At 45.1% G+C, this 25,258-nt stretch overlaps 1 protein-coding gene across 1 annotated transcript in view; it reads right to left on the bottom strand.

The window, feature by feature from the left end:
• dync1li2 (dynein, cytoplasmic 1, light intermediate chain 2) overlaps positions 1-25,258 on the bottom strand; it is a 134,473-nt gene that overhangs the window by 84,295 nt on the left and 24,920 nt on the right. The window lies entirely within an intron of this gene.

Raw genomic sequence — 25,258 nt, 5'->3', positions numbered from 1 at the left:
AACATAGATTGGCTGGTAAGATGGGCAGAGCAGTGGCAAATGGAATTTAATCCTGAGAAGTGTGAGGTAATGCATTTTTTGGTTTAGTTTAGAGATACAGCACTGAAACAGGCCCTTCGGCTCACCGAGTCTGTGCCGACCATCAACCACCCATACTAATCCTACACTAATTCCATATTCCTACCACATCCCCACCTGTCCCTATATTTCCCTACCACCTACCTATACTAGGAGCAATTTATAATGGCCAATTTACCTATCAACCTGCAAGTCTTTGGCATGTGGGAGGAAACTGCAGCACCCGCAGGAAACCCACGCAGACACAGGGAGAACTTGCAAATTCCACACAGACAGTACCCAGAATTGAACCCGGGTCGCTGGAGCTGTGAGGCTGTGGTGCTAACCACTGCGCCACTGTGCCGCCCTGGCACGTGGGAGGACTAACAAGGCAAGGGAATATACAATGGATGGTAGGACCCTAGGAAGTACAGAGGGTCAGAAAGACCTTGGTGTACTTGCCCATAGATCACTGAAGGCAACAGCACAGGTAGATAAGGTGGTTAGGAAGGCATATGGGACACTTGCCTTTATTAGCCGAGGCATAGAATATAAGAGCAGGCAGGTTATGACGGAGCTGTATAAAACTCTAGTTAGGCCACAGCTGGAGTACTGTGTACAGTTCTGGTCACCACACTTTCGGAAGGATGTGATTGCACTGGAGAGGCTGCAGAGGAGATTCACCAGGATGTTTCCTGGGCTGGAGCATTTCAGCTATGAAGAGAGGCTGAAAAGGCTAGGGTTGTTTTCCTTGGAGCAGAAAAGGCTGAGGGGGGGACATGATTGAGGTGTACAAGATTATGAGGGGCATTAATAGGTTAGTTAGGAAGAAACTTTTTCCCTTAGCAGAAGGGTCAAGAGCCAGGGGGCATAGATTTAGGGTAAGGGGCAGGATGTTTAGGGGGATTTGAGGAAAACAAATTTCACCCAGAGGGTGGCTGGAATCTGGAACGCACTGCCTAAAGGAGGTGGTGGAGGCAGGAACCCTCACAACATTTAAAAAGTAATTAGATGAGCACTTGAAACGCCATAGCATACAAGGCTACGGGCCAAACGCAGGAATATGGGATTAGAATAGTTGGGTGCTGGATGGCTATGACCCTATCCCTGGGTCTTGGTGCTTGTCACTAGTCTAACTGCACCCAGTCATTAACAGGTCCCCATCCCATACTTTGCGCTTCGTGACATCATTTGATTGTTAGTTGTATATTAATTGTTTGTTGTATATTAATTGTTTAATTATATTCAAATGGTGGGCATTAACTGAGGATTCACTTGTGCCCCCTTATATAAGAGCAAACTGAAACTGCGGTTTTAGGGTTTGGAGGTGCATGCTTGTAATGTGTATTTGTATATAAAATCTTTTAAAGTTTCTAAAGATTAGGATGGGGATCTATCTTTGCTGTCTGGAGTAGAACGATACCGACTTCATGACAGTTTGGCCACTGTGCAGCGTAATCTATCTGGAGCTGTACTTACCCCTCTGCAGCCAGTTCAGAGAGAGAGACACACACACAGGCAGACACACTCAGACTGCGCAGTTCAAAAATAAAGCTAGGAACAGTACTGCTTCCTAGATTCATCCTATAATATAAAAGACTCTAAATCATGTCTGAAACCACACCCATGTTAATCAAAGAATATTTCATTGTTTAACACTGGAGACTACAGAAACCTCTCCTCATATTTGCAAAGTTACAGCAATCCTTTCAGAAAGAATTGCATTGTTTTTTTCTATAGAAGTCTAATTAACGAATGAAGCACTGAAAAGTCATAGCAAAAAAGTTTGTACACTGCAGAGAGATATCCTGGTTCTATTCTGACACACCTCCCTCTTAAAGCAAGGGGGGGTGGGAGGGAGAGAAGGAGGGAAGGAGGGAAAGAGAGAGGGGGAGAGAGGGACTGACGAAGAGTCATGTACAATTCAACAATGGCAACAAATAGTACGTTCACCACATCCTTGATGAAAGTACTGAAGCAACTTTTAGACATTTAAACACAATATGCACAACTGAAAATGCTCTGAGGAAAGCAAATAGAATGAGCTTTCACAATATCAAAGCACAGGAAAAAATTTCACTTTCCATGTTACTAGACAGTCCCAATTACAACCCATTGACACACAAGCTGCCGTGTGCCTTAAGGCAGTCAGAGCAAAGAACAGATATCACCTACACTTTATTAATATCACTTCAATCCCATGGGCAGTTATACATACACATTTTCCACTCCAACCCATATTATTCTATAAATGGGCAGCACTCGGAAAGTTAATTTTGTTTTGTTTTCAGATTCTGACCTGGCAACAATCTGCTTTCACAGCAAGCAATAGCGAGCAGGCTCCTGCAATCCAAAGGTATGAGTTGAAATGAAAGGACATTAAGGGTTTCTTTTAAACTTCTCATGAAGGGTCTACACCTAAAACCTTAAGTTACCCGTTCTCTCTACAGGTCCTGACTGATTTGCTGAGCGCTGCCAACATTTTCTGCTTTTGGTTTAGTTTTTATTTTGCAACAAGTTACAGGACAAGTTATAGGGCAAACATTCCTTGTTTTCTTTGGAATTTTCTGAGGACACTCTGAGTAGCGACTGCAATGATTAAACCAGTGTTGTCTTTACCTAATCACTGAAAAATGCAGCACATGATCTGTTGAGTCAAAATCTAACTCTAGCATTAGAGTAACACAGTAGCGTCCTAGCTTTCTAATTCAATAACAAGTACAGCAAGCATTTGTTCAGACTGCTACTTATTTTTGTCTCTCAAAAAATGCTGAGGTATTATTGCACATGTGTCTGCCTCCTTCCTTAGGTCAATACCTGTTAGACCAGATGAGGATTAGCAGGCTATTTGTCTATTAAGGGCATCATGGGAGATCCCCAAATCCTACACCCACACATCCATCCACATCAATTCAACAGTGATCACTAGATAGCAATCAGGAGCCTTGGCAAAATCTTTTTCACTTCCTAAACTACAGCCACTGAAGCTGACTACAGGGGAACGGTGGTATAGTGGCAATGCTACTGGATTAGTAATCCAGAGGCCTGGATTAATGCTTTGGAAACACGAGTTCAAATCCCACCACGGCAGCTGGTGGAATTTTTTAAATTCAGTTAATTAAATAAATCTGGAACAAAAAGCTCGCCTCAGTAATGATAATATGTAATAGTTACTGATTGTTGTAAAAACCCATCTAGCTCACTAATGTCCTTTAAGGAAGGAAATCTGCTGCCCTTATCTGTCTGGCTGGCATGTGACTCCAGACTTTGTGCAATATTGTTCACTCTTAACTTCCCGAGCAAGCCACTCAGTTGCATCAAACTGCTATAGGAAAGTCGATACCGTATGAACTGCAGTGGTTCAAGGTGGCTGCTCACCACCACCTTCTGAAGGGAAATTAGGGTAACAAATGCTGACCTTGCCAGCAACGCTGACATCCCATGAAAGAATAAAAATAAAACACCTAACCCACACAGATAAGGCATCCAAGATGGGACCTAGCTGTTCTGTGCAGGGGCAGCTGTGCAGTAGACAGGGCTCTGATCTACTGGAACACGAAGGAGCCGAGGTGAAATATTTTCAATTCTGATGAATGGTCAGTCACCTGAAACATCAACTCTTTCTCTATCAATGCTGCCTTAGCTGAGGATTTCCAGCATTGTGTTTATATATTAACTATTCTTACTTCCAACCTTTCAAGTACTCTGTCAGGAGATACCTGGAAGTGGGATAGGTAGACAGACTTTCTGCCAAGGAGCTTGCTTGGTTATTACCAACCTTGGTTTAAAAGAAAATAAAAGCAAAATACTGCAGATGCTGGAAATCTGAAACCTAAACAAGAAATGCTGGATTCACTCAGCAGGTCTGGCAGCATCTGTGGAAAGAGAAGCAGAGTTAACGTTTCGGGTCAGTGACCCTTCTTCGGAACTGACAAATATTAGAAAAGTCACAGATTATAAACAAGTGAGGTGGGGGTTGGGCAAGAGATAACAAAGGAGAAGGTGCAGATTGGACCAGGCCACATAGCTGACCAAAAGGTCACGGAGCAAAGGCAAACAATATGTTAATGGTGTGTTGAAAGACAAAGCATTAGTACAGATTAGGTGTGAATATACTGAATATTGAACATCAGCAAGTGCAAACCTGAAGAAAAGCAACCTGAAAAAAACAGTGGGTAAGCAAACAGAACAAACTAAGATGAACTGAAATAAATGCAAAAAAAGATTGTAAAAAATGTAAAAAGGAATGCAAAAAAAGGAAGAAAAAATAACTAAAAATGACTAAAAATGAAAGTAAAGTGGGGGGCTGTCATGCTCTGAAATTATTGAACTCAATGTTCAGTCCGGCAGGCTGTAGTGTGCCTAAATCGGTAGATGAGATGCTGTTCCTCGAGCTTGCGTTGATGTTCACTGGAACACTGCAGCAATCCCAGGACAGAGATGTGAGCATGAGAGAAGGGGGGGGAGTGTTGAAATGGCAAGCAACCGGAAGCTCAGGGTCCTGCTTGCGGACTGAGCGGAGATGTTCCGCAAAGCGGTCACCCAGTCTGCGCTTAGTCTCCCCAATGTAGAGGAGACCACACTGAGCAGCGAATACAGTAAACTACATTGAAAGAAGTACAAGTAAATCGCTGCTTCACCTGAAAGGAGTGTTTGGGGCCTGGGATAGTGAGGAGAGAGGAGGTAAAGGGGCAGGTATTACACCTCCTGCGATTGCAAGGGAAGGTGCCCTGGGACGGGGACGAGGTGGTGGGGGTAATGGAGGAGTGGACCAGGGTGTCGCGGAGGGAACGATCCCTTCGGAATGCTGACAGGGGAAGGGAGGGGAAGATGCGACTGGTAGTGGCATCACGCTGGAGGTGGCGAAAATGGCGGAGGATGATCCTTTGGATATGGAGGCTGGTGGGATGAAAAGTGAGGACAAGGGGAACCCTGTCACGGTTCTGGGAGGGAGGGGAAGGGGTGAGGGTAGAGGTGCGGGGAATGGGTCGGACACGGTTGAGGGCCCTGTCAACCACAGTGGAGGGAAATCCTCGGTTGAGGAAAAAGGAGGTCATATCAGAAGCACCGTCATGGAAGGTAGCATCATCAGAGCAGATGCGCCGGAGACGGAGAAACTGGGAGAATGGAATGGAGTCCTTACAGGAGGTAGGGTGTGAAGTGTAGTCGAGGTAGCTGTGGGAGTCAGTGGGCTTATAATGGATATTGGTAGACAACCTATCCCCAGAGATGGAGACAGAGAAGTCGAGGAAGGGAAGGGAAGTGTCAGAGATGGACCATGTAAAGGTGAGAGAAGGGTGGAAATTGGAAGCAAAGTTGATAAAGTTTTCTAGTTTGGGGCGGGAGCAGGAAACGGCACCGATACAGCCATCAATGTACCGGAAAAAGAGTTGGGGGAGGGGGCCTGAGTAGGACTGGAACAAAGAATGCTCGACATATCCCACAAAAAGACAGGCATAACTAGGACCCATTCGGGTACCCATAGCGACACCTTTTACTTGAAGGAAATGCATGGAGTTGAAGGAGAAGTTGTTCAATGTGAGAACAAGTTCAGCCAGGCGGAGGAGGGTGTTGGTGGATGGGGACTGGTTGGGCCTCTGTTCCAGGAAGAAGCGGAGAGCCCTCAAACCATCCTGGTGGGGGATGGAGGTGTAGAGCGATTGGACGTCCATAGTGAAGAGGAGGCGGTTGGGACCAGGAAACTGGAAATTGTCAAAATGACAGAGGGCGTCAGAAGAGTCACGGATGTAGGTGGGAAGAGACTGGACCAGCAGAGAAAAGATAGAGTCTAGATAGGAAGAAATAAGTTCAGTTGGGCAGGAGCAGGCTGACACAATGGGTCTGCCGGGACAGTCCCGTTTGTGGATTTTGGGAAGGAGGTAGAAGCGGGCTGTCCGGGGTTGCGGGACTATGAGGTTGGAAGCTGTAGAGGGAAGATCTCCAGAGGAGATGAGGTCAGTGACAGTCCTTTGGACGGTGGCTTGATGTTCGGTGGTGGGGTCATGGTCCAGAGGGAGGTAGGAAGAGGTGTCTGTGAGTTTGGTTTAAAAGAGACTGACTGATCATCCCAAACAACTGCTTTTCCCTCCTGTTCCAAGAATGTTTTCTATTATGTTACATTAACATTAAAGAAATGAAACAGTTCCCTGTCCACAGATAATAAAAAGGACATGTCGATTCAGCATAAATTAAACATGATATTACAATCTCAAAAGAGAGCGCGGATATCTCCATGTCAAGTTTGTTTCCTTATCTGTGGTCCAGGAACTTTGACAATCTCAAAACGACATAGCAAGTCTCAAGACACTGCAGTCTGTACAATACGTAATATTTGTGTATTTGGAGACAGAAATAGATTTAAACTTTCACGACTGCAGCTTGGCTCAATGGCAGCACACGCATCAGAGTAATAAATTTGCGGGTTCAAGCCTCACTCCAGAAAATGGACATCCAATCTTGGTTGATACCACAGTACTGCGGGAGTGCTGCATTTTCACAAATGCTGTCGATCAGATGAGACGTTAAACCAAGGCTCCATTTTCACTCTTCAGGTGGAAGTAAAAGATCCCACAACACTACTGGAAGAGCAGTAAGAGGAGGTATTAGAAAGGCTGACTGTACTCAAAATCGATAAGTCATTAAGACTGGATGGGATGCATCAGAGGCTGCAAGGTGGACCTTGCAGAGGTTCTGGCCATAATCTTCCAATCCTCCTTAGATATGGGCATGGTGCCAGAGGACTAGAAAATTGCAAATGTCACATCCTTGAGCAAAAAAGGGTGCAAAGGTAAAACCTGCAACTGCAGGTCAGTCAGTTTAACCTCGGTGGTGGGAAAGCTTTTAGAGACAATAATCTGGGACAAAATTAACAGTCACTTGGACAACTGCGGAGTAATTAGGGAAAGCTCGCATGGATTTATTAAAGGCAAATAATGTTTAATTAACATGATTAAGTTTTCTGATGAGGGTAATTTTTTTTAAAAAATTTGTTCAAGGCAGGTGAGCATCGCTGACAAGACCAGCATTTATTGCCCATCCCTAATTGCCCTTGAGAAGGTGGTGGTGAGCCACCTTCTTGAATTGCTGCAGTCCATGTTGTGTAGGTATTCCAACAGTGCTGTTAGGAAGGGAATTCCAGGATTTTGACCCAGCAATATTGAAAGAATGGCGATATATTTCCAAGTCAGGATCGTGTGTGACTTGGAGGGGAATGTGCAGGTGGTGATATTCCCATGCATCTGCTACCCTTGTTCTTCTAGATGGTAGAGGTCGCGGGTTTGGAAGACGCTATCGAAGGAGCCGTGTCGAGTTGCTGCAGTACATCTTGTAGATGGTACACACTGCTGCCACTGTGCATCGATGGTGGAGGGAGTGAATGCTGAAGGTGGTGGAAGGGGTGCCAATCAAGCGGGCTGCTTTGCCCTAGATAGTGTTAAGCTACTTGAGTGTTGTTGTAGCTGTACCCATCCAGGCATCTGGAGAGTTTTCCATCACATTCCTGACTTGCGCCTTGCAGATGGTGGGCAAGCTTTGGAGAGTCAGGCGAGTTACTCACCACAGATTTCCCAACCTCCGACCTGCTTTTGTAGGCACAGTATTTATATGGCTGGTTCAGTTAAGTTTCTGGTCAATGCTGATGGCGGGGAATTCAGCAGTGGTAATGCCATTGAAAGTCAAGGAGAGATGATCAGATTCTCTTTTGTTGGAAATAGTCATTGCCTGGCACTTGTGAGGCACAAATCATACTTTTTTAATATATATATTCATTCATGGGATGTGGGCGTCACTGGCCAGGCCAGCAATTATTGCCCATCCCTAATTGCCCTCGAGAAGGTGGTGGCGAGCTGCCTTGAACCGCTGCAGTCCATTTGGGGTAGGTACACCCACAGTGCTGTTAGGAAGGGAGTTCCAGGATTTTGACCCAGCGACAGTGAGGGAACAGCGATATAGTTCCAGGTCAGGATGGTGTGTGACTTGAAGGGTTACTTGCAGGTAGTGGCGTTCCCATGTATTTGCTACCCTTGTCCTTCTAGTCGGTAGAGGTCACGGGTTTGGAAGGTGCTGTCGAAGGAGCCTTGGCGCATTGCTGCAGTGCATCTTGTAGATGGTACACACTGCTGCCACTGTGCTTTGGTGGTGGAGGGAGTGAATGTTTGTGGATGGGATGCCAATCAAGCGGGCTGCTTTGTCCTGGATGGTGTCGAGCTTCTTGAGTGTTGTTGGAGCTGCACCCATCCAGGCAAGTGGAGAGTATTCCATCACACTCCTGACTTGTGCCTTGCAGATGGTGGGCAGGCTTTGGGGAGTCAGGAGGTGAGTTACTCGCCGCAGGATTCATAGAACATAGAGCAGTACAGCACAGTACAGGCCCTTCGGCCCACAATGTTGTGCCGAACCTTTAACCTACTCTAAGATCAAACTAACTACCTACCCTTCATTCTACTATCATCCATGTACCTATCCAAGAGTCGCTTAAATGTCCCTAATGTATCTGCTTCTACTACCACTGCTGGCAGTGCATTCCACGCACCCACCACTCTCTGTGTAAAGAACCTACCTTTGACATCTCCCCGAAACCTTCCTCCAATCACCTTAAAATTATGCCCCCTGGTGATGGCCCTTTCCGCCCTGGGAAAAAGTCTCTGGCTATCCACTCTATCTATGCCTCTCATCATCTTGTACCCCTCTATCAAGTCGCCTCTCATCCTTCTTCGCTCCAATGAGAAAAGCCCTAGCTCCCTCAAACTTTCTTCATAAGACATGCCCTCCAGTCCAGGCAGCATCCTGGTAAATCTCCTCTGCACCCTCTCTAAAGCTTCCACATCCTTCCTATAATGAGGCGATCAGAACTGAACACAATATTCCAAGTGTGGTCTAACCAGGGCTTTACAGAGCTGCAGCATAACCTCGCGGCTCTTAAACTCAATCCCCCTGTTAATGAAAGCCAACACACCATACGCCTTCTTAACAACCCTATCAACTTGGGTGGCAACTTTGAGCGATCTATGGACATGGACCCCAAGATCCCTCTGTTCCTCCACACTACCAAGAATCCTGTCTTTAAGCCTGTATTCCGCATTCAAATTCGACCTTCCAAAATGAATCACTTCACACTTTTCCAGGTTGAACTCCATCTGCCACTTCTCAGCCCAGCATCCTGTCAATGTCCCGTTGCAACCTACAACAGCCTTCCACACTATCCACAACTCCAGCCACCTCCGTGTCATTGGCAAACTTGCTAACCCAGCCTTCCACTTCCTCATCCAAGTCATTTATAAAAATCACAAAGAGCAGAGGTCCCAGAACAGATCCCTGCGGAACACCACTGGTCACAGAGCTCCAGGCTGAATACTTTCCATCTACTAGCACCCTCTGTCTTCTATGGGCCAGCCAATTCTGTATCCAGACAGCCAACTTTCCCTGTACCCCATGCCTCCTTACTTCCTCGTCATCTCAGTCCTAAATGGCCTGACCCTTATTCTGAGACTATGTCCCCTGGTTCTAGACTCACACAGCCAGGGGAAACATCCTTCCTGCATCAACCTTGTCGAACCCTGTAAGAATTTTGTATGCTTCAAAGAGATCATCTCTCATTCTTTGAAACTCGAGAGAATATAGGCCCAGTCTCCTCAAAGGACAATTCTGCCATCCCAGGAATTAGTCTGGTGATCCTTCGTTTTATTCCCTCTATGGCAAGTATATCCTTCCTTAGGCAAGACGACCAAATCTGTACGCAATACTCCAGGTGCGGTCTCACCAAGGCTCCATACAATTGCAGCAAGACATCTTTACCCCTGTACTCAAATCTTCTTGCAATAATGGCCAAAATACCATTTGCCTTCCTAATTGATTGCTGCACCTGCATGTTAGATTTCAGTGACTCATGAACAAGGACACCCAGGTCCCTTTGGACATCAACACTTCCCAATCTCTCACCATTTAAGAAATACTCTGCATTTCTGTTTTTCCTACCAAAGTGGATAACTTCACATTTTTCCACATTATATTCCATCTGCCACATTCTTGCTCGCTCACTTAGTCTGGCTAAATCCGCTTGAAGCTGCTTTGCATCCTCCCCACGACTCACATTCCCATATAGTTTTGCGCCATCAGCAAACTTGGAAATATTACATTTGGTCCCCACATCCAAATCATTGATATAGATTGCAAATAGCTGGGGCCTAAGCACTGATCCTTGCAGTACCCCACTAGTAACAGCCTGCCAACCTGAGAATAATCAATTATTTCTACTGTTTTCTGTCCATTAACTAATTCTCAATCCATGCCAGTATATTACCCCCAAGCCCATGTGCTCTAATTGTGCTTTCTAACCTCCTGCTTATCGAAAGCCATCTAAAAATCCAAATACACCATATCCACTGATTCCCCCTTATCTATTCTGCTAGTTACATCCTCAAAAAACTTCAACAGGTCTGTCAAATATGATTTCCCTTTCATAAATCCATGTTGACTTTGCCCAATCCTACCATTATTTTCTAAGTGTCCAGTTATAGCATCCTTTACAATAGATTTGAGCATTTTCCCTACGATTGATGTCAGGATAACAGATCTGTAGTTCCCCATTTTCTCTCTCCTACCTTTCTTGAATAGTGGGATTACATTTGCTACCTTCCAATCTTCAGGAACCATTCCAGAATCTATACAATCTTGGAAAATGATCACCAATGCATCCACTATCTCTACAGTCACCTCTTTCAACACTCTGGGATGTCAGTGTTGTAACTGTACTCGAATAGCTTGGCTTGCAGATAGTGCTGGAGCACAAGTCTTCAGTACTACAGCCAGAATGTTGTCAGAGCCCATAGCCTTTGCAGTATCCAGTGCCTTCAGCAGTTTTAGTTTTAGAGATACAGCACTGAAACAGGTCCTTCAGCCCAGAGTCTGTGCCGACCATCAACCACCCATTTATACTAATCCTACACTAATTCCATGTTCCTACCACATCCCCACCTGTCCCCTACATTTTCCCTACCACCTACCTATACTAGGGGCAATTGCTAATGGCCAATTTACCTATCAACCTGCAAGTCTTTGGCATGTGGGAGGAAACCGGAGCACCCGGAGGAAACCCACGCAGACAAAGGGAGAACTTGCAAACTCCACACAGGCAGTACCCGGAATTGAACCCAGGTCGCTGGAGCTGTGAGGCTGCAGTGCTAACCACTGTGCCACTGTGCCGCCCACAGTTTCTTGATATCACATGGAGTGAATCAAATTGGCTGAAGACTGGCATTTGTGATGCTGGGGATCAGGAGCAGGCTGAGATGGATCATCCATTCAGCACTTCTGGCTAAAGCTGGTTGCAAATGTTTCAGCCTTGTCTTTTACACTGACGCGCTGGGCTCCGCGCCATCATTGAGGATGGGGCTATTTGTGGAGCCTGCTCCTCCAGTTAGTAGTTTAATTGTCAACATTCATGACTGGATGTGGCAGGACTGCAGAGCTTTGATCTGATCCGCTGGTTGTGGAATTGCTTATCTCTGTCTATATTCTGCTGTTTAGAATGCATGTAGTCCTGTGTTGTAGCTTCACCAGGTTGGCACCTAATTTTAAGGTATGCTTGGCGCTGCTCCTGGCATGCTCTCCAACACTCCTCATTGAGCCAGAGTTGAGCCTCTGGCTTGATGGTAATGGCAAAGTGAGGGATATATCGGGTCATGAGGTATGGGTTGTAGATGAATACAACCCTGCTGCTTCTGATAGCCCACAGCACCTCATGGATGCCCAGTTTTGAGCTGCTAGATCTGTTCTTAATCTATCCCAATTTGCACAGTGATAAGACACACTCCATGGTGTTGTGTGGCACTCAGTGTAAAAACAGGGCTTCTTCTCCACAAGGATTGAGCAGTGGTCATTCCTACCAATACTGTTATGGACAGATGCAACTACAACAGGTAGATTGGCGAGGCCAAGTAGGTTTTTCCATCTCGTTGGTTCCCTCACCACCTGCCGCAGACCCAGTCCAGCAGATATGCGCTTCAGGACTCAGCTGGCTCGGTCAGTATGAGGGACTAATAAGTGATTGCACACTTAAACACACGGTACAGCCCTTTAGAAAATTCTTTTTACACATCTAGTGCGGCTTCAGCTGGAGTATTGTGTCCAATACTGGGCACTACAATTAAGGAACGATGTGAAGGCATTGGAGAGTGCAGAGAAGATTCACTGGAATGGTTCCAGGGATGAGGAACTACATTTACAAAGATAGATTGGAGAAGTTGGGACTGTTTTCCTTGGAGACAAGAAAACAAAGGAAATTTAATAGAGGCATTCAAAATCATGAGGGGTTTGGACAGAGTAGATAGGGAGAAACTGTTTCCACCCGTCAAAGGATCAAGAATGAGGGGACACAGATTTAAACTAATTGGCAAAAGAAACAATGGCAACATGGGGAAAATCTATTTCACGCAATGAGTGGTTAGGATCTGGAATTCACTGCCAGACAGTGGAGGCAGATTCAATCGAGGCATTCAAAAAGGAATTAGACAGCTACCTGAAAAGGAAGAATATACAGGGTGACTGGGAGAAGGCAGGGGAATGGTACTAAGTGAATTGCTCACACGGAAAGGGTGCAGATACAATGCGCCGAATGGTCTCCTTCTGTGCTGGAACAATTCTGTGATCAGCACCGTTCCCTCAATTTCATAGAAATTTCATAGTCATGTCTGAGCAACTCTGCTCATCCCACTCCCTTTCCCCATTGCCCAGCAAATCTTTTCTCTTCAGAAAATTATCCAATTCTCTTTTTGAAAGCCACAAATGAATCTTCCTCCACCATACTCAGGCAGTGCATTCCAGATACTAACCACATGCTGCATAAAAAAAAAGTTTTTCCCCATGTCGCCTCTGGTTCTTTTGCCAATCACTTTAAATCAGCGCCCTCTGGTTCTCAACCCTCTGCCAATGGGAACAAATTCTCTGCCTACTCTGTCTAGACCTCTCATGATTTTGAACACCTCTATCAAGTCTCCTAATTAGAGAAGGTTGAGAGAACAGTCCAGCTTTGCCTGTCTATCCTTGTAACTGAAGTCTCTCATCCCCAGATCCATTTTCGTAAATCTTTTCTGCACCCTCTCCAATGCGAATGCATCCCTCCTAAAATGCGGTGACCAGAATTAGACACAGTACTCCAGTTTACAAAGGTTCATTGTAACCGCTTTGGTTTTGTACTCTATGCCTCTATTTATAAAGCCCACGAATCTGTATGCCTTATTCACCACTTTCTCAACTTGCCCTGCCATCTTCAATGATTTTTGCACATATAGCCCCAGGTCCCTCTGCTCCTGCATTCCCTTTAGAATTGTATCCTTTATTTTATATTGCCTTTCCTCATTCTTCCTGCCATAATGTATCGCTTCACATTTCTCTGCATTAAATTTCATCTGCATGAGTCCACCTTTCCCCCAGCCTGTCCTTGTCCTCTTGAAGTCCATCACTATCCCCCTCACAGTTCACAATACTTCCACTTTTTGTGTCATCTCCAAATTTTGAATTGTGCTCTGCATATCCAAGTCCAGGTCATGACTAAGGTTTGCATCGTGATCATCCTAATCAGTGATATAAGCACAGCATTTTTCACAACTCTTGCAATGCCGCAGCTGTTACTGTGGTAACTCTCACTCCTCATTTGCTTTGATTTCCATTTTTTTTCCATTTGTTTTGGTTAATTTCATTCATGTTTATCGGATTCTGCTGATGCTGGCTGAAGCTGCTGGGGTTGCCCAGATGACAGTCACTGCACTCCAAAGTAATTCACTGCGTGAAGTGTTTTTTTATTCTTCACAGTGACTCCTGACAACGCAGAGCGATCACGGACGTCATCAGTGCCTCAAACGTTTGCCAGCTTTCCAGTATGAATGTGCGCATGGACATCACCACGCAATGAAGTCCTCATCCCTCAACAGCCGCAATCGCCAGCTCCATTCCCCCACTCCCTCCCGCTATCCCCGCTTCAACTGCGGCTTTCAATTTCCCGCCGCATTCCCTCAGTCGCTCGCACCCCGCCTCGCCGCTGTCTTCCCTCAGACGCTCGCTCCCCGCTGCTTTTCGTCAGTCATTCGCTCCCGCCCTCGTTGCTTCCCCACCCTTGGGCTGATCACTCCCCGCTGCGCCACCCAAAGCGGCGGTGGGGCGTGGGGAACGAGCCACCATGTGGCAAGGCAGGGAGCACAAGCAGCCAAGGGGGTGACAGGGCGATGTGGGAGCGAGAGGAGGGAAGCGGGCAGCCTGGATCGAGCAGCTGGGGGTGTGGGGAAGCGGGGAGCAAGTGGCTGAGGGTGGCAGCAAATGGCTGAGGGAAAGCAGCGGTGAGGCAGGGAGCGAGCGATGAGCAGTCGGGTGCAGGAGGGAGCGGCGAAGAGAAGCGCAATGGCAGGAAAGAGCGGGATACTGCTGGGGATGGGCTGGAGGCAGCAATCGCAGCTATTGTGGGGATTTGGGTTTAATTTTTTGTGTGTGACAAATTGAGCAGTACTATCTTTATTACTGACAGCTGCCTGAGACATCGCAGTGACTTTTCAGTGGATGAGGCTGCATTTGTGCGCGTGTCAGCACTGCGCCAACTAGTGGTTGCGTTGTCAGCAAACGCAGCCATTATTCTTTCATGGGGTGTGGGCGTCGCTGGCAAGGGCAGTAGTGGGTGCCCATCCCTAATTGCCCCTGAACGGAGTGGCTTGCTCAGCCGTTTCAGCAGGCAGTTAAGAGTCAATCTCATTGCTGTGGGTCTAGAGTCACATGTAGGCCATACCAGGTAAAGAAAGCAGATTTCCTTCCCTAAAGGATATTAGGCAGGCGATGATAGTTTACTGAGGCTAGCTTTCAATACCAGATTTTTAATTAATTGAATTTAAAATTCCACCAGCTGTCGTGATGAGATTGAACCAGTGTCCCCAGGGCATTAGTCTAGGCCTTTGGATTACTAGTCCAGTGACATTACCACTAAGCCATCGTCTCCCACTCTCTCAGATTGGCATATGGTACTGTGAAAATACAAGTATTTTTCAAACATTCATCAAACTAAAACTGGACAACTGAGTTACTCTCGCAGTTCTCAATGGGCGGAGGTCCCAGGTTGCTTCATCTCATGAGACAGTGGAAACATACACATCACGTTTGTAAACCAAACTGCTACTCTAGCACACCAAGTCACTTCCTCCTCTATAATTAGATCTGTTACTTCCCATTTCACAGACACTTGGTCTGGTGCGTTATTGTGGCTTCTGCCCAAGACTGAAATATCATGTAGATGTTACAAGGACTGAAAGAATGAAGGGTGTATCAACCCACAATAGGAGTGGCAGCGCCTGTTAACCACTGAAGACTTACTTCAGCTACAACCTGTGTCAACTTGGCTCAGTTGGCACCTTGTCTCTGTCTCAGAAGGGTGTAGGTTTGAATCCAGACTGGGGCTTAGGAACATAGTAAATAGGATTAGGAGTAGGCCATTCGGCCCATCGAGCCTACTCTGCCATTCAAACAGATCATGGCTGATCATCTACCTCTATGCCATTTTCCCCCACTATCCCCATATCCCTTGATGTCATTAGTATCCAGAAATCTATGGATTTCTGCCTTGAACATGCTCAATGACTGAGCTTCCCCAGCCCTCTGGAGTAGAGAATTCCAAAGATTCACCACCCTCTGAGTAAAGAAATTTCTTCTCATCTCAGTCTTAAATGGCCTGCCCCTTCTTCTGAGACTATGTCTCCTGGTTCTAGACTCACCAGCCATATAAAGAATATAGGCCCAGTTTCTGCAATCTCGCCTCATAAAACAATCCCAGGGATTAGTCTGGTGAACCTCTGTTGCCAGATAATCTAGTTGAGCTGGTAATCTAGGTTGACATTGCAGTGCAGTACTGAGGGAGTGCTGCATTGTTGCAAGTGCTATCAAGTGGACCTGAGGTCTCATCTTGCCTGCTCAGGCAGTTGAAGATGATCCTGTGGTCCCATCTAGTGTCCTGGGCAACAGTCGTCCCTCAACCAATACCAAACAGATTAGCCAATCATCCATCTCTTTGCTATCTGTGGGACATTGCTAGCGCATGACAGTCACATCATTCCACAGAGAGAGAGCGCAGGGGCCAGAGAGCGAGCGCACTCGCCACTTTTCTTGAAAGCTGGACTGAGTTTTCACCTGAACACTCAGGTAGTGGGTAGTGAGTAGTTGCAAAATTTCAGATCGTCACTATTCGTGAGGAAAGTCATTTCCCCCCTCAGCTCTCCCATGACAAAGACTCGACAGCCCTTTTGTTATAGCATCTAATGGTTTAAACGATTCCACGTTTTTTTCTTCTATTACTGCACCTGCTCATTAAATGCCCAATGCTGATCATTTTTCACGTAAATGACTTCTAACATCAGTCAGAAATTTATCAGTTTTGACTCATGCTCCCTGCACTACTGTTGCATTCAGTTTAGAAGGAAGAATTACAGAACTTAGTGGATTTTCAAAGTACATTTCCCTGAGTAGTTTTAACTTGCTTGCTTATTGCCACCTACCTGTTAATTGGCAGCTGGGTGACTGGTTTTATTTAATTTCTACCAGTATACCTATACAGCAGGTTATAAAAATTAGGAGCTTGCACACATTTTCCTGTCATTTGAGTAGGATAGCATTTGAAAGTTCCAGTCTGTGTGACAGCAGCAAGACAAACTGAGCAATGGATCAATGTCTCATCATCTTGATGCGACTGCTCCATTTTCTAACTTGGAAACTGGCTTGGCGCATTTACATATCAGGGAGTACTTAATGATGCACAGCCTTCAACAAGCCATTCAACCCTTAAAACACTGGGAACAGCCAATGATAGCTGCAGGAATCCATACTGTTTTAAGTAAAGAAGGAGCAGATATTGCCATCAGTGCCAATGCAGAGCATAACTACCCAGATCCCATCAGCAGTCTTCACGAAATATGCAAGAAACTGCCAGACAGTGATGTGCATTAGAGACTGTACTTGGGGAACCAAAAGCAATGTTATGGAGGATGTAGTGGGAGAACTGTACTTATGTACAGTGCCTCATCACATTTGAGAAACTCCTCAGACGCTAATACTCCCTTCCTTATCATGGCAGTGTCATGTAGGTTCAGTCCTCTAGGCTTAAGATGAAGATTGGTACTGTGCTCATAGCTCATTTGGTAAACTGGTAACAGACCAAAAAGTTCCAGTTTCAATCCCTGCCTAGTCTGTCCTCAAACAGGCCAACAGAGGACAAAATAGAATTAGGGCTATTGCACATCTGGGCTAGTGGGGGATGGGGAAAAACAGCAAGGGTTCTCCCTCTGATCACTGTCCAGCAGCTTCCAGATCGTGGGAAAGAAAAAGGGGAAGAAAGAGAGAAAGTGAAGGATAAGAACCTTGCATTTATATAGGACCTGCAACATAGCAGAATGTTCAAAGCAGCATAGCCGAGCACAAACTGACACTGAATTGAGGGAAGAATTACTAGGACAGGGAACTAAAAGCTTGGTCAAAGAGTTAGGTTTTAAGTGTTTTAAAGAGAGAGAGGGTGAGATGCAGAGAGCTTTCGGGAAGGGATTCCAGAGTTAGGGTCTAGAAGGCTGAAGGCACAGCCATCAATGGTGGGGCGAAGGGAAGGAGAGATGCATGAGATGCCAGGGTTGGAGGAATGCATAATGTCTGCCTGTTCAGGTGGACATTAAAAAAATCCATAATACTATTTGAAAAAATAGTTAAATGAACTTAGGTTCACATAAGAATGTTTGAATGAAGTAGCAGAGGGTGACCCCACCCCCACTACTCACGGAGTCAATGCCAAATGCGGGGAAATTCAGAAGAAAAAGACCATCTCGCGCCACTTTATGCCACTGACCAGCACTAACATGCTGCACTAGCCATTCACGTCTCATTTTTACAAAGAAAAATGTAAATCTGATTCTAGCTTTCATTCTGATGGTAATCTATCCATACACAGGATTAGAAACAAGGACTGCCTATGATGTCATCTCATTGGCAGCCAGTACACTACATTCAAGAATACGAGCTTTGTGTTCAATGCATGAGCTCATCTTTCCAAGTGAGTAAATACGAATGCATACCAACCCCCCACATAAAACAATCATCCTGGGGAATTGGTAACCTGTGCTGACCCTGCTACTATGTAAATTCTTTCACAGAAGTCTGGGAAAATCCACACAGTCTTGTGTATTTGTTATCAATGATTTCCTGGATTTACACAGTGTCTTGTACTTGCTGCCAAAAAATGTAAAACTTGCCAGCGTAGCAGTCATTGCGAACAAGGCAAGAGCACAGTCTTACCCCAGCGCCATCTAGGGGAAAGCACCAAAACATAGTTGACATACTTCATCAGGAGAGCAGAGACAGAGAAATGAGGGGTACTTTCGCATCATTTATAGTCAAGCACAACTTTAGGAGTTTCCCCGGGGCAGTGGCCATGTGCACAACTTTCTGAGATTCAATTCTCTGCACTGAGTAAGCTGAACTCTGCTGGAACAACTGAGCGTGCTACAATTTGCCTCAGCACCTATAATGTGAGATGTTTGGGTTGGGGTGGAGGGGGGTGGCGGGGGGTTGATGAGCAAGTGGAGAGGAAACCAGCGTCCTGGGATCCAGAATGCTGTCCAGTGATGCTTGGATTTAGGGCAAATATTTGAATGCACTTGGTTGGAAGACCTTCGATGGTCAAATTGGGGGACTACACCCGTTTCCTGGGGTCACCTGAAGATTGGTCACTTGGACTACATACCAGACACTCAAGCAACTGTAACCCAGTTCAAGTTTATGCCTTCAGCAGAGAGGAAAATTAGCAAAACTATATATATATTTTTTTAAATAGCTGAAGAAGCAGCCAAGGGGAACAGGTCATCTGCCTGTCCTCTCTGCCAAGGTATGGGGGAGGAAGAGAATCCAACAAGGAAAGCATTGGGATGAGGGGAGCAGTACTACTTTGCAACATAACTGAGTCAACAATAGACTGTCTGACAATAATCAGAATCTGGCAGGTAGTGCACATAATATAGGAGGGTACTGTAAAATACTACAGTAGTAAAGAGAGCTTTGAATGGAAGTGTAAATGTCAAGAGCAAAACTTGAGCAGTTATCTATCCATCATATTCCTGAGACTGTTAGACAACCAAAGCCCATCCTGAATCCTGCCCAACAGCTCACATTCTTTACTGCTTGAGTTTAACTAAAGTGAACTAGATGAGGCAAAGCAGTTGCACAAAAGGTGCTGCCGCCAGCACTGTCAGAGAGAAAGTTCAAGTAGGAAATTGTTGGAGCTGCGGGCTGACAAGTCCCCGGGTCCTGATGGACTTCATCCTAGGATGTTAAAAGGAGTGGCTAGTGAGATGGTTGATGTGTTAGTTTTAATTTTCCAAAATTCCCTGGATTCGGGGAAGTGTCTGTTAGATTGGAAAATAGCAAATGTAACTCCTTTATTCAAAAAGAGAGGGAGATAGAAAGCAGGAAACTACAGTCCACTTAGCTTGACATCTGTCTTAGGGAAAATGTTAGAAGCTATTATTAAAGATGTTATAGCAGGGCATTTAGGAAAATTCAAGGTAATCAGGCAGAGGCAACATGGTTTTGTGAAAGGGAAATCATGTTTAACCACTTTATTGGAGTTCTTCGAGGGAATTACATGTGCTGTGGGTAAAAGGAAACCAGTGGAAGTATTGTACTTAGATTTCCAGAAGGCATTCTGCAGCTGTACAAAACTCTGGTGCGGCCGCACCTGGAGTATTGCGTGCAGTTCTGGTCACCGCATTATAGGAAGGATGTGGATGCTTTGGAAAGGGTGCAGAGGAGGTTTACTAGGATGTTGCCTGGTATGGAGGGAAGGTCTTACGAGGAAAGGCTGAGAGACTTGAGGTTGTTTTCGTTAGAGAGTAGGAGGAGGAGAGGTGACTTAATAGAGACATATAAGATAATCAGAGGGTTAGATAGGGTGGATAGTGAGAGTCTTTTTCCTCGGATGGTGATGGCAAACACGAGGGGACATAGCTTTAAGTTGAGGGGTGATATAGGACAGATGTTAGAGGTAGTTTCTTTACTCAGAGAGTAGTAGGAGCATGGAACGCCCTGCCTGCAACAGTAGTAGACTCACCAACTTTAAGGGCATTTAAGTGGTCATTGGATAGACATATGGATGAAAATGGAATAGTGTAGGTCAGATGGTTTCACAGGTCGGCGCAACATCGAGGGCCGAAGGGCCTGTACTGCGCTGTAATGTTCTAATTCTAATTCTAAAAAAAAACTCTTGCCACAGCTACAGGCAGCCATTGCCCCTGACTGCCAGAAAGTCTCTCAACTTCACTCATACCAGCCAGTGAGTCAATTCTTCAATAGCAGAATCACTTGGTGTTTCTTTGTTGTCTTGGCTGCAGAAGCTGCACCATATATACAGTACCAGCCAGCAATATAAAAATTCCCAGTAACAACCATTGTGTTAACGGTGTTAAAGATGATTAAAGGAATCGACAGGATAGATAGAGAGAAACTATTTCCTATGGCGGGAGAGTCCAGAACAAAGGGCCTATGCTTAAAATTAGAGTTAGACTGTTCAAGCATGGTGCCAGGAAGTATTTCTTCACACAAAGGAGAGTGGAAATCTAGATTTCTCTTCCACAAAAAGCTGTTGATGCTGGGAGGGTCGGATGGGGGAGCCAATTGAAGATTTCATAACCGAGATTGATACATTTTTTTTTGTTAGGCAAAGGTATTAGGCGTTGCAGAACCAAAGCGGGTAGATGGAGATACAAATCAGCCCTGACCCAAATGAATGGTGAACATAAGAACAAGGTGAAACATGCCCAAGAGCCTAAATGGCCTCCTCCTGTTATCACAGTCCCCATTCCTGTTTATTTTCAATTTATCTTTCAATTTTACAGCTGAAGTTCCCTTGTATTCTATTCCTCTAGGTATAAAAGCCAGCAGTCCATTAGCCTTTTTGATTATTTACTGAATCTGCTCATGACATTTTAATGATCCATGTACTTGGACCCCCAAGTCTCTTTGGAACTTCACTGTTTCTAGCTTTTCACCATTTCGAAAATGCCCTGTTCTATCCTTTTTAGGCCCAAAGTAATTTTATGCTTCCATCTATACTACTTACAATACCACATATCTTTGCGTCATTGGCAAATTTGGATTTGTGGCTATTACATCAAAGTCGTTAAAAAAAAATACAATGAATAGTTGAGGCCCCAACACAGCTCCTTGTAGGACACCACTAGGCACATCCTACCAATTAGAGTGCCTGCCCATTATCCCTACTCTCCGTATCCTGCCAGTCAGCCAATTTACTAACCAGCTCAATAATCTGCCTTCAATTCCATGTGCTTCAACTTCAGCTAAGCCTCAAGTGAGGGGAAATGCCTCCTGACATCCATATAAATGACATCCAGTACTGTAATCACCTCTTCAAAAACTGCATCATCTTTTGTTTTTGAGCTCGGGATGAGCTCCCAGTGATTCCCCCAGCCGATGAGCTCATTGTCCCGTGTGTTTTGATACCATGGGAGTAAGCAGCTAGCAGGAGGTGCACAGCCCAGTGAGCAGTGGTGAAGTGTGAGCTGGAGGTGCAAACTCAAACCAAGCTATATTCCATTTACTGCCCATTTTAAGCAAACTTTTCAATGGCTTGAACAGGCATAGAACAACTAGCCAAATAACTAAAACAATGACAAACAACCAGTGAAGAAACCAAACAGGAAATGCTGGAAACATTCAGCAGGTTTAGCAGCATCTGTGGAGAGAGAAACATAGTTAACGTTTCAGGTTTCTGACCTTTCATCAGAACTAGCTTTGAGCAAGTGAAAGGAGGCGGGGGGGTGGCGGAGAAAGAGTGGCAAAAACTAAAGGGAAGGTCTATGAAGGAGTGGACAGCAGGTCAGATTAAATGACAAAAAGGTTTCATGGTACAAGGCCAAAGGGACAAGTAAAGAAATAAAAGATGTGCTTGGATGAGGTGTGAATGGCAAGATAGCAGCTGTCTGAACACAAAGTAAAGGGATTAAGAGATTTTTAAAAAATGAACGAGCAAAAAAAACACAAAGCAAAATGGGGGCAGAGGTTATGATCTAATATTGTTGAACTCAATGTCAAGTCTGGAAAGCTGTAAAGTGCTCAGTCGAAAAAGGAGGTGCTGTTCCTAAAGCTTGCTTTGAGCTTCATTGGAATACCTTTCTGTCCTCAGCTTGCTGCAGTAAGAGTGGGAGCAAGGTAGAGAATTGAAATGACAAGCAACAGGAAGCTCAGGGTCGTGCTTGCAGACTAAATGGAGGTGTTGCGCAAAGCAGTTACCCAATCTGAGTTTGGTTTCCCCAATGTGGAGGTCACCACATCACGAGCAGCGAATATAGTATGCTAAATTGAAAGTAGTACATAAATTGCTGTTTCACTTGGAAGGAGCATTTGGGGCCCTGGACAGTGAGAAGGGAAGAGGTAAAAGGGAAGGTATTGCATCTCCTGCACTTGCATGGAAAGGTGCCATAGAAAGGGAGGGGGTGTTAGCGGTAACTAAGGAGCAGACGAGGGTGTTGCAGAGGGAACGGTCCCTTCGGAATGCTGAAAGGTGAGGGGAGGGGAAAATGTGTTTAGAGGTGGAAATGGTAGAGAATGATCCGTTGAATATGGAGGCTGATCGGTGGAAGGTGAGCACAAGGGGAACCCTATCGTGGTTCTGGGGTGGGAAACAAAAAGATAAGAGCAGAAGTGCATGAAATAGAGCAGACATGGTCGAGGGCCCTGTTAATCACAGTGAGGGGAAAAGGAAGACATATCAAACACTATTATGGAAGGTTACATCATTTAAACGGATGTGACAGACAGAGAAACAGGAAATAGGGTGTAAGGAAGTACAGTCCCGGTCACTGTGGAGTATGTGGATATGGTGAATATTGGTTGATAGCCTACCCTCAGAAATGGAGACAGAGGTTGAGCAAGGGAAGGGAAAAGTCGGAGATGGACCACGTGAAGGTGAGAGAAGGGTAAAAATTGGAAGCAAAGTTGATGCAATTTTTCAGTTCTGGACGAGAGCAGGAAGCGGCACTGATACAGTCATCAATATAAGGGGAAAATAAAGGCGAGACTGGGATAGTAGTAGTGTAAAGGGCAGTGAGGAGCAAGAGTTTCTATAGTGTGTTCAGGAAAATTTTCTACAGCAGTATGTTTCTAGTCCAATGAGAAAGGAGGCACTGCTCGACCTGATTCTTGTGAATGAGGTGGGCCAAGTGGATCAAACTTCAGTAGGAGAACATTTAGGGGACAGTGATCATTGTATCACACGGTTTAAACTAACTATGGAAAAGGACAAAGAACAATCCAGACTCAGAATAATTAACTGGGGAAAGCCAACTTCAATGGGGTAAGAGCTGATCTGGAACAAAGATTGGCAGGAAAAACAGTAGTTACCTTCAAAGAGGAGATAGTTTGGGCACAGTCAAGGCATGTTCCCTCGAAGGGGAAAGGTAAGGAAAACAAATCCAGAGCTCCCTGGATGACAAAACATGTAGAGATTAACATAAAGAAAAAAAGTGTGTATGACAGATGTCTGGTAGAAAATACTATTGAGAACCAGATTGAATATAGAAGGTTCAGAGGGGCATGAAAAAGCAAATAAGATAGGCAAAGAGAGTATGAAAAAGACTGGCAACTAACATAAAAGGGAATCCCAAAGTAGTCTTAAGGCATATAAATAGTAAAAAGGGTGGTAAAAAGAGGAGTGGGGCTCATTACGGACCAAAAAGGGGATTTATGCTCGAGGGCAGAGGGCATGGCTGAGGTATTAAATGAATACTTTACATCTGTCTTTACCAAGAACGATGCAATGGTGAAAGAGGAGGTTATTCAGACACTACAAGGGTTTAAAATTGATGGAGGTGGTTTCGGATAGGCTGTCTGTACTTAAAATGGATAACGCACCAGGACAGGATTAGATGCATCTAAGGATAGTGAGGGAAGTGAAAGTGAAAATTACAGAGGCACTGGGCATATTTTACAGTCTTCCTTAGACTGGGTGGTGCTGGAGTATGGAGCATTGAAACATTACACCCTTGTTCAATAAAGGGTATAAAGATAAGCCCAGCAACTACAGGGTAGTCAGTTTAACTTCGGCGGTGGGGAAACTTCCAGAAAGAATAATTCGGGACAAAATTAAAAGCCACATGGACAAATGCAGGTTAATTAAAGAAAGCCAGCATGGATTTCTTAAGGACAGGTGGTAGATGACGTTCAATGCCGAGGAATGTAAAGTGATTCATTTTGGTAAAATAAAGGGTACAATTCTAAAGGGGGTGCAAGAACAGAGGGACCTGGGTGTATATGTGCATAAGTCATTGAAGGTGGCAAGTCAGGTTGAGAGAGCAGTTAATAAAGCAGATAGTATCCTAGGCTTCATTAATAGGGACATAGAGTACAAGAGCAGGGAGGTTATATTGGACTCATATGACACTAGTTTGGCCTCAGCAAGGGTATTGCGTCTGTTTCTGGGCACCGCACTTTAGGAAATATGAGAGGGCATTGGACAGAGTACATAAAAAATTCATGGGAATGGTTCCAGAGATGAGGAACTTCAGTTTTGAACATAGATTGGAGAAGTTAGCACTGTTTTCCTTAGAGAAAAGAAGGCTGAGAGGAGATTTGATAGAGGTATTCAAAATCATGAGGGGTCTAGACAGATGGGGGGGGGGGGGGGGAAAAGAGAGAGAGCGAGAGCGAGATAAACTTTTCCCATGCATGAAAAGACCAAGAACGAGAGGGCACAGATATAAAGTAATTGGTATAAGAAGCAAAAACGACATCAGGAGCATCTTTTTCATGCAGCGTGTGGTTGAGGTCTGGAATGCACTGCCTGAGAGTGTGGTGGAAGCAGGTTTAATTGAAGCATTCAAAAGGGAATTAAGACTATTACCTGAAAAAGAAGAAAGGAAGAAGGGTAACGGGGAGAAGGCAGGGGGGAATGCCACTAAGTGACTTACTCATTCGGAGAGCTGGTGCAGACACGATGGGCCAAATGGCCTCCTCCTGCACTGTAACAATTCCATGATTCTGTGAATGGCCACTTAATCCGTCTCATTTAGTCATGTATGGTTGAGGGAGGAATATTTGCGACAAGACTGGGAGAATTCCAAGCACATCAAATAGTGCTGCGAGATCGGTTTTTATATTCTTGCCACTGCTCCCTCACAGTCTCGCT

Source organism: Heterodontus francisci, chromosome 17 (genome assembly GCF_036365525.1).
Source record: "Heterodontus francisci isolate sHetFra1 chromosome 17, sHetFra1.hap1, whole genome shotgun sequence".
NCBI lineage: Eukaryota > Metazoa > Chordata > Chondrichthyes > Heterodontiformes > Heterodontidae > Heterodontus > Heterodontus francisci.
The sequence above is the reverse complement of the archived record's forward strand: the minus strand, read 5'-3'. Positions and strand labels throughout refer to the sequence as shown.